Source organism: Nesoenas mayeri (genome assembly GCF_963082525.1).
Source record: "Nesoenas mayeri genome assembly, chromosome: 1".
Taxonomy (NCBI): domain Eukaryota; kingdom Metazoa; phylum Chordata; class Aves; order Columbiformes; family Columbidae; genus Nesoenas; species Nesoenas mayeri.
Genome location: NC_137541.1, coordinates 33,167,989 through 33,178,060, shown reverse-complemented (window position 1 = coordinate 33,178,060; position 10,072 = coordinate 33,167,989). Strand labels below are relative to the sequence as shown.

The 10,072-nt window shown below is 43.7% G+C and overlaps 1 protein-coding gene across 1 annotated transcript in view; it reads left to right on the top strand.

Annotated features, from left to right (window-relative positions):
- The first annotated feature begins 9,753 nt into the window (after positions 1-9,753).
- Positions 9,754-10,072, top strand: part of SCAF11 (SR-related CTD associated factor 11) — a 43,862-nt gene continuing 43,543 nt past the window's right edge. Inside the window, exon 1 of the mRNA XM_080342003.1 lies at positions 9,754-9,968. The gene's annotated coding sequence lies outside the window, so the exon portion shown is untranslated. The remainder of the gene's footprint in view (positions 9,969-10,072) is intronic.

The window sequence follows — 10,072 nt, the reverse complement described above, 5'->3', positions numbered from 1 at the left end:
CTTTAGGCCAAGTATTGCCAGCAGGCCTAGGGGGGTGATCCTTCACCTCTGCTCAGCACTGGTGAGGCCACACCTGAAATGATGTGTTCAGTTCTGGTTCCCCAGTGATGCAGAGATATAGAGCTACTGGAGAGAGTCCAGCGAAGGGCCACAAGGATGACGAAGGGACTGGAGCACCTCACATATGAGGAAATGCTGAGAGAGCTGGGACTGTTCAGCCTGGAGGAGAAGACGCTCAGGGAGGATCTCATCAATGTGTACAAATATTTGAAGGGAAGGTGCTAAGAAGACAGAGCCAGCCTCTTTTCAGTGGTTCCCAGAGACAAGAACAGAGGCAATGGGCACAAACTGAAACACAGGACATTCCCCTGAACATCAGGAAACACTTTTTCACTGTGAGAGGTGACCAAGCACTGGCACAGGTTGCCCAGGGAGGTTGTGGAGTCTCCATCCTTGGAGATATTCAAAAGCCAATTGGATACAGTCCTGGGCAATCATCTTTAAGTGGCCTTGCCTGTGCATATGACCAGATGACCCCCAGAGGTCCCTTCCAAACTTGACTATTCTGCGATTCTGTGAATTCTGTCTGATAAGCAAATGGATACACAACCACCCTGTGCAGGTTGCAAGGATATATCCAGCGTGAAAAGCACACACAGACCATGAAGGGCAATGGCTCACTAAGGAGTTGCTGTGGGTACCTACCTGCAGGCACTCCACCTAAACAGCAAGGTGTTGGGACACAACTAAGCGAGTGTTGGTTCACTCGATAGCTGGCTAACTGAGTTTGATTGTTCAGATCCCTCTTGATTTTTGGAATCATATGATAGTTGCAACCCAGTCACTCTTTTTATCTCATGGGCCCACTGAATAGACAACAGCTTTTCCTTTCAGACACTACTCTGGAATTTGTCTTTCACCTCTGAGTCCCATAAGCCTTGTGCTGGTGACAGGTTCATATGGTGGCAGTCCCACTGTTCCTCCACGCAGAGCCAAGATCAGCAGGGACAGAGACCCCACAGCACGTGGTGTGTCCCACGGCTCGGGGACCCTGAGACTGCAGCAGAGCGGGTGTCAGAAGGTGCCCAACTCACTCAATTCCTATTGGGAAGGCTACTTCACCATTTGTAGTTACTATTTACAAGTGTGAAGGTGCTTTGGTTAGATTTTCTTTTAGCATTTTAAATTCAAAGGTGGAAAAAGGCTCACTAGAAAAAATCCTACCTTAACTGCTGAAAATCATTTTTGAATGTAACTGTAGGAGAGCAAAATAAAACAGCCTAGAAAAACCCTAAGGTATGTGATGATTGACCTAGGAAATAATTACATAGCTGCTTAATTTTATATCCTGTGAGTAATCTCAGCAATTCCACAAAACTCTTTACAGTGCGTAAAGCTCAGCACCTCCTCCGGTCCAGCCGGAGCATCAGCTTGAACACCATAACATTAACAACTCCTCCACCTAGCTGCCTGTCTCCATAATGTCAGCCCCAGAAGCTGCAGACAAGCAGAGGCTCGTTGAAGTGTTATTTTGGGGGAAGTGCCAGAAATTATTTATTTGAACAGACTTCTGAACATACTATTATTCTTAGAGTGCATTAAGTGGGGTGTACTTTTAGTAGAGTGGATGCTTAATTTTTGTTTTGGGTAAAATCATTTTTTATTGTGGTCTAAAAATATACCAGTGGTATTATTTGTGATTAAGGGATGTTCTTTTTAGTGGTGCCCTTATTAGCGAGTCTGCTATGAAAAATGTGTTTATTAGATATCTAACGGCACTTCAGTTTGTATTGAACTATTAGCTAGCAACCTCGTGGGTAACTCTACTGCTGCTTCTGGGTGATCAGCTGGGGATTACTGCCTAGGGACTCTAATAACATAGCACATTATGGGAGCAGTAAATCACTAATGTCCAAATTATGTTATCAATATAAAGTATTTGATAATAACACAAAGGTAAATGACTAGGAAAGCTGATGATGGTGGTGTTGGCATTGATGTAATTCATGTGAGCTATACAGCAAATAATCTGAAGTCTGAATTTTATTTTGTTTTTAAGTTATGGCCTAGTTTTGTTCTTATTTTAGTCTCTTGGATTTGACATTTGCTGAATGCACTTAAAGAATGCATTTAAAGAAACATATACAACTGTAAAACTAGATAATAGAAGTTAACAGAAAAAAGTCTGAAAGTTCTCTGAGAGGATGGGATGCCCTGCCCCCTGAGAACTGCTGCCTCAGAACAACTCCTCTTTCCACTTGTGTGACACTGAAATACATTCCTGCTTTCTGCCTTCTCTGTGTAAGACCCGTGCAGCCAGCACAGGGGATCGACTCGGCAGACTCAGACTCACCAAAGAGATGAAACGAACCATCTCAAAAAAAACTACAACTGAGTAGAATCAGCTTTCCTTGTGACCACCTCACCAACTCCACCAGCACTACCAAAATTGAACGTGGATCATCTCCTGCCTTCTCTGGGCATTTCCAGGCAAGCTTGGTTGACTCCTGTGGAGCAATCAAAGAGGGTATTACCACCTGTTGTTATCTGTTTTCTCCTTTTACTGATGGTTACCGTCTCATAACAGGCAGCAGAATCAATGTTTCAAACTGCATAGAATATTAACATAAAGAACCACCAGTCTGGGATTTATTTGTTGATTTGTTGTGTTTGGTGGGGTTTTGTTTTGGTTTCTTTGTTGTTTTTGTTTTCTTGTTTGTTTTCCTGAGATGGAAACCTTCAGGAGAGGGACAGCTTAGACCAGAGGGGAATGTAATGTCTCTTGGTATGACCAGACATTTTATTGAGACGTTGTTCTGCATCACATTCTTTTACTTCTCTTGAATCATATCTAGATGGCACGGCAGGCTGGATTTCATGCTAATCCTCCAGTTACTGCCATTGCTAAACCACAGAGTTACAGATACAGAATTCCTCAAGAGGGGGAATGGCAACTGCAGGAAAATTTGAGAAGTTTGGTGTACTCAAAACCTCAAGAAAGGGCAAATGACACTGCAAGACTCAAAATTTTGGACAACTGAGGAGGAAATGGATTTCAAGCCAGATAATCTTTTGTTCTTAGCACCTTTGAACTGTAGTAGGTAATCAATACTTTGAAGAAAATAAGTCTGTGCTAAAGATTCAGCATTTCAAACGAAATATATGGGCTCTTCTATAGTAAAACCAACAAAGGCCAGAGTGTTCCTAATATCTCAAGGTTAAATAAGGAAGAAGATCACATAAATTAACCCACCCTTACTTATAACGTAAAAAAATCAAATAACAGGCTTTTTGCATTTGTTTAAAAAGTAAAATCTTTTAGATACTCATATGAGTACAAAAAAAATTGATTCAGGTGAAACAAAGCTACTAAGTTGCAGTGTTATAGCATCCTCCAGTATGGTTCAGACTGCATATGCTATTTGATAAATGAGATGTTTTCATCCTGCTTGGGAAACAAAAAGAAGAAGAAAATACAGGGAAGGAATGCTGGTTTAGATGTTCATGGATGTAAAATAGTGCTGATATGCAACAGAAGTAGCACCTCCATGCATGGAGTCCAGCTGTATGGTAATAACTTAGGAGTCAACATGCAAAGGACAAAGTACCAACCAGTGCTTCCATCTGACAGGCCTCAAAGGGGTTTAATTTCATCAGTTTTCTCCAGTTCATTAGTAACACCTGGACATGCCTACTTTATTACCTCTTCGTAATAAAGACATGAGCTAAAGAAGTCAAACTGACACATTTGCAGTTAACAATTGCTTTATCTGAAATATCCTAAAATATACCAGAAAGGTGCAGTTTACCCATTCCCTCATTAATCAAGAAATCATGTCAAAAGGAAAGAAGAGACTTTACATGAAGTACGTTAGAATCAGTAATTTAAAAACTCAACCTATAAGTTTAACCAAACACTTTTGATAATATTTATCACAACCTGTTACAGTAAATTTGAGTGAAACCAGTAGCCTGTCCAAGGTGACGAAGGGGAGCATTGCATAATGTGGCTCAGCTTAAGTCCAATGTGCTAAATTGGTTGGACAGGTCATCATCTCACAAATTAGAAAACATAATCTGCAACAAGAAATGAATGCGCGATATTTTTGCATAGGATTGCACTGTAGGGTTTTTGTTAGAATTTGCAAGGTATGCACATACTATATGCTAGCATTAAAAGTTCCAAGTTGTTTTGGTTTGGGTTTTTTTTGTCTTAAGACTGTGAATAAACATGGTTGGTCCCAGCCCACTGTTAGAACATTTGTAAAATGCTCATGGGAACTGTTGCAACAATTAAAGAATGATGTCTCCATGGCAGGATAACACCCTTCCCATTTCTTGCTGAGGAAACAATATGGTTATATATTATAAATTATGGCTAATTATCTCACATCCTGTTTCCTCATAGCCCTAAACACAGGAAGCCTTTTCTTCTTCATGATATTCAATCTTGCTGTTAATAATGTCTTTCATTTCTACAGTGGGACATATTCCAGAGGATTCCAGTCTATCTCCATGGAGCACAGTCAAAGTGTGACCACAGCCTGGCATGGCAAGAGGAAAATTCCAGCCAAGACCATTACAAAATTCCTCTGATCCTATACAAAAGAGTTGCTGCTATACACAAAGAGCTGGAAGAGTCTGATTTCCCAGGGTTTTGTCCAAAACCTTCAGGTCCAGAGCCAGAATATACTTTAATTGAACATGAAACTCTCAGGAACTGACATGTGGTTCCTAGACATGGCCATAGTGTGAATGTGAAATGTGTGCTGCCAAATTTTAGCTGATCTGATCTCATCTCACCCATCGGATTCTTTTGAAGCTGAGTTTTGCCAAAGTTTAAGCCAATGGGTTTTTATGTATTTAGCTTACTAAATGGTAAACATGGCAGGTTCAAACACCAATAGTAGAACCAATAGTAACTGATTAATCTGTTCTAATGGGTTAGAAGATCAAAAAACCCCAACTAACCAAACAGCCAAACAAAAATCCAAAGAAGAGGTTTGATAACTTGTTTCCAACATGGCCCTTAGCATTTATCAAAATAAATACAAGAGAAAAACAAACAAACAAAAAACAACCAACCAAACAAACAAACAAAAAAACCCACCTACCAGTTGTCTATACCCTGACTATACTCTCAAAAAAGATTTTTTGGTAGGTATTAGACCAAATTTTTGCATTCCCTTTGGCTAAAAAGCAGAAGTCTTGAATTAGTGTGTGCTAACTCATCCCACTTACTTTTATTTATAGAGTATCATGCTGTATTTCCAAACAATGGTGCTTGCAAGCAAAGACACATTGCAAAGACACACTACAATAAAAACCATAATATCTCAAACAGATTTATAAAACAAGGACAGAATTAAAAGCTCGAACATTGCAATAACATTAGTGCAGCCAAGTATCCCAAGTATACAGCAGAACTTCAAAATTAAAAATTCTCTAAAAAGTAATGAGAATGCAGGTACCAAAGACAGAGACTTCAGAATACTACTAACATGTTATTAGAAAAATTAGCCAAGCCACCTAATTTATTTCCAGTTAATTTATTTTTTTCTATGCAACATATAAACACAAGCCAAAGTTGAATTTGAAATGAAAGCAGTAATCAAAATTCACTGCTGGAAAGAAGGGGAGAGAGATTCCTAGAAAATTTCTGGGAAAAATGACCAAGCAACCACTTTGCAAACACTTCAAATATAAGAAGAAAATAAGAACCAACACAAATTTTTCAAGAACAACTGATGCCAAACGAGTCTCATTGGCTTTTATAGCAGAGTAACATGTCCCTTGGATAGGACAATTATTGTTTATTTTATTTTAGTAGGCCTTTCAATTATGTTTAACCTAAGAAGAAGATTGAGAAGGAATTTTATGAGTTAAAAGCAGATAAAAATCTGCTGCAAAGAGAAAGGAGACAATCTGTTCCCAGTGCTCATGATGGACAAGACCAAATGTATGGTCTTCTGATGCAGTGTGAAGGATCCAGGTTACAGATCAGGAACAGGTACCCAAAAGTGTGAATTTATAACCAGAGAAATAGTCTGCTTGAGAAGGCTTTGGAAGAGAGAGTCCACCAGCAGAGATCTTGAAGAGCAGACTGAATGAAGGAACAACATATGTCTGACTGACCCTGCAGGGGGGCAGGGAGGCAGGGAGGGTGAATGAGCTTGGAATAAACTCTAAGAGTCCACTTTGGAATTTTTAATGGCATTTGAATATATCTACATTTTTCAAAAGCTCAGAATCCAAGAGATAAATAGATGACTCGTTCATTGCTCAAATGAGCATCTGAAACCAGACAGCAAAAATACTATATCATCAATGGTTCTTTTGTTCCCTGGGCACAGAATATTTTGGTAGCTTTAATCAGTCACTCCCCAAAATGTCAGAATAGGAAGAACACCCTACTGGGCTAAAATTTTTTCTCCTTATCCCTTGCAGAGACAGAATGCAGTACTGGCAGCTTCAAGTCTCCAAAAATGCCACTTCAGGATCACACTGAGAAATTAATAATAATAAAGTCACTAGCCTGTGCCTTTGTTGCAATGTTGTGCAGATGGTAAATGGCATAGGATCATTTCAATGGTGCAGGATGTTTCCAAATTAAGAATTTAAATTCACAGCACAAGTATGCAACTTTCTCCATCCCTCGCTCTGTGCTCTATGCCTATCCTAATTTCTGTACTCATGGATAACAACCATTTTGTCCTCCAGGAGTCCCACTCTTTATCATGTCCTGACTCATCCCTGCTTTCTTCACCCACCATCTCCTCTTCTACACTCTACCATACTATGATTAAAATCTCTCAGTCATTCTGCCGTTATTTTCCTCTCTCCCTCCTCCTAATACCACTCTTATTTCTAGTATCATGCTTCCCGTTGCTCCCCTCTCCAAACAACCACACCTTTATTCACACTGTTCTCCCTGCATGTCTTCCAGCTTTCTTCTGACATGTCTGGCTCCTATCTGCCCTCACAGCTGTTCCATGAGTATGGTTCTGCTTCTGTGTTCACACAACACCGTCCTCCGAGAGACACATGAGTTGGCAGGAGGCTCAGCTTCAGGGGAGTTTCCAGCTCTCATGGACACAGGGCAACTATGAAAACGTGAACAGAGTTCATCCCCCAAACAAATCACAGGGCACACACAAAGGGACACCACAGTACTGCTAAAAATCACGTGCCTCCTATAGCTTGGGGTTTACTTATCGTCTTTGAGTAGAACATTTGAGAAAATGACAAAACAGTCCTGCTTATGCCTAGCCACAAAAGACAACAGACAATAGTAACTGTCTTCACTAATCCTACACTTCCTCTACAAAGGACTGATGAGTTGTGGTGTCTGCCTTGGCTAAGGACACCTCTAACATCAGTCACTTGAAGAAGCTAAAGACTTCAGTACATGTGAAAACAGACTAAACAAATTATGTTTTTACCATCCTAAAACATGGAGCGGACAAAGTCAAAAGTCACAACCTTGGCTCCCAAATCATAAGATTTTCAAAGCAAGATTTTATTTTAGTGAAACTGTCTGGTGCTTCCAGCTCGTCCACTATTCCAGAAATTGTAACAGATTATGTCTGTAACTATTCATATCAATTTTGTCACAGTTTCACACCTTTTTTCCTGCCATCTCCACTGCAATTCCCAATGATATTTCATCTATCCCTTCGGGCCAAACCACCTTCTCTTCTTGGTTTTTGAGAAAAACACTAATGGGTATGTGAATGAGTGGAGCCCAATAAATATAGGAATGTGCCTATCCCATAGGGTTTGCAGAGGTTAGTTGAAAATGGGAGTTATAAACAGCTACTTCTATATACCTGTACAAATCCTGAACTCATCACCTCTCCTTTCATCAGGCAGAGAGCAGCCAGCAGGAGCCACATCTCACGCTGCCCTTTAGCAGAACTGACCAATTGCCTGTTCTCAATGGGTTGGTTCTGGAAGCAGAAATCCAGCCTACAGCACTGTCCTTCAGCCCTAGTCAGATCAAAAGCCTCTGAGGGCTGGAACTTCATGTACACACAGGAAAACTCAAGACATATTTGCCAGAGTTGACAGCAGTGAAGCCCTGGATTTTTCTTTCCATCGTAAACAGCGCACAGTACATGAGCATCTCAAAAGGTAGATAAGGGTGGGCCACAGATGTCCTTCTGTTACTACTTATCTTGAGGTTGTGTGAGTAGCTATAAAGGTCAGTGCTGGAATGGATGGACAACATACAATCAGAGGATCAAACAAAAGTACTGACAGCACCTCAGAAGTGATGAGTGTTTTCTCTTTGCATTCCTCTCAGTCACAGGCACCTCTCTTCAGCTGCCCTGGCTCCTCTGTGCAACGTGATCTGTGCAGCAGCAGATGACAGCAATATCCTCATGGCTTATGACAGAAACAGTGAATACCGAGGCTTTCTCTGCATCTGTGAGTCCCAAGTGACTTCATAGTTGTTTTAATTACAAGACTCAACAGTAATAAATAAAAACATAGAGCAGCTCTGTATATATATGCAACAAAACCTTAATTCTGTGGCTGGCTAGTCTAACATACAGCTGGTTTTCTGCTGTCATTCTTCCTTCTTGCTTTGGAATCATGTTCTAGGGTCATTCAAGATTCAGTCTATTCAAAATGCAGCACTGAAAGTCATCTTCCTTACTTTATAACAGGGCTGTCTTTAATCTCAACCTTTAAAAAAGCTTATTATTTTCTTTAGATGATCCCATTGAAGATTTGGGGAGTTCCTTAGTCTTAATAACCTTAAACTCAGTCTTATCTTAAATATTTCATCTCCATTCTTAAGTCTGTGCTTTCCCACCTTTGGCTATAGTCTTGCTTCTTACTATATTCCTCTGCAGCCTGCTAATGAATCCAGTCTTTCTTCCTGGGAGTCTTGTAACACTGTCCCCACAGGCTGCTCTTACTTAATGCAGGTTCTTCCGAGTTAATCCTAAATTAATATTCCATCAGTAATCATGACAACTAATGAAATACCATCATTCCTGACAGACTGACGCTGACACATATTACACTCCACTCAGGCTGCAACAACGCCATTCTGGACAGGAGGAGACACTCAACCGAGCCTGAGTATTTGGGGCACCAGGTTCCCCTTTCCCGTCGTTTGTCGTTTGTTGCTGTGGTCGGTGCGCTGCTGGGGGAGGTCCAGCTGAGGGCTCCATGCTGCATGACCCCAACCCCCAAGCTCTTGACAGCCCGCACGCGCTCTAATGGATAATTTTATTAAAACAACATTAAAAAACAAAACAAACCAACCCCTGGGGGCGCCCAGCGCTGCCGTAAGATTACGTCACGCTCCGGTGTCTCGCAACCACGCCCTGCCCCCGCGCCGCCACCAGAGGGCGCCCCCGCCTGCGACGCGCCGTCCTCCCATTACCCTCCCCCCGCAACCCGGATCGGCCCCGCGTGCCCGCCCCCCCGCTCCCATTGGCTGCTCGCCGGCCAGTGGCGGCGGCGGGTCACGTGCCCTCCCCTTCCCGCCTCCCTCCGCCACCTCGGCGAAGGCCCCGCCCCGCCCCTCCCCCCTTCAAGGCGGTGCTGGAGGACCTATCCCACAATGCTCTCGCCGGCGGCGCGGGGCGGTTTGGAGGCGTCTCGCTGGCGGGTGCACCGCCCGCCGCCACGACAGCGCCCGCCCCGCCCCGCCCCCCCCCCGCGGCGGAAGGCGGCAGAGCAGCGCCCCCTCGCGGCCCCCGCCGGCGCTGCGCAGTCCCGGCCGCGCGCGGACATGTGGCTCGGCGGGCGCTGAGCGGGGCCCCGCGGAGCCCAGCCCGGCACAGCCCGCCCTCCCGCCCGGGCGGACGCTCCTCGGCCGCAGCGGGGCGGCGGGCGCCGCTCCCAGAAGCCCCGAGGCGGCAGAGGAGGCGCGGGGAACCGGAGACCCCGCTGCGCGCGGGTGGCGGCGGAGCGGAGCGGTGACCGCGCGGGGGACGCCGCGGCGCCAGGTGAACAGCGGCCGTTGAGGGCGGGCGCGTCCCTCCGGAGTTGCCGTGAGGAAAGTGCTCGGGGCTGTTCCCCGCCGCGGGACGGCTGGCAGCGTGCCGGCGGC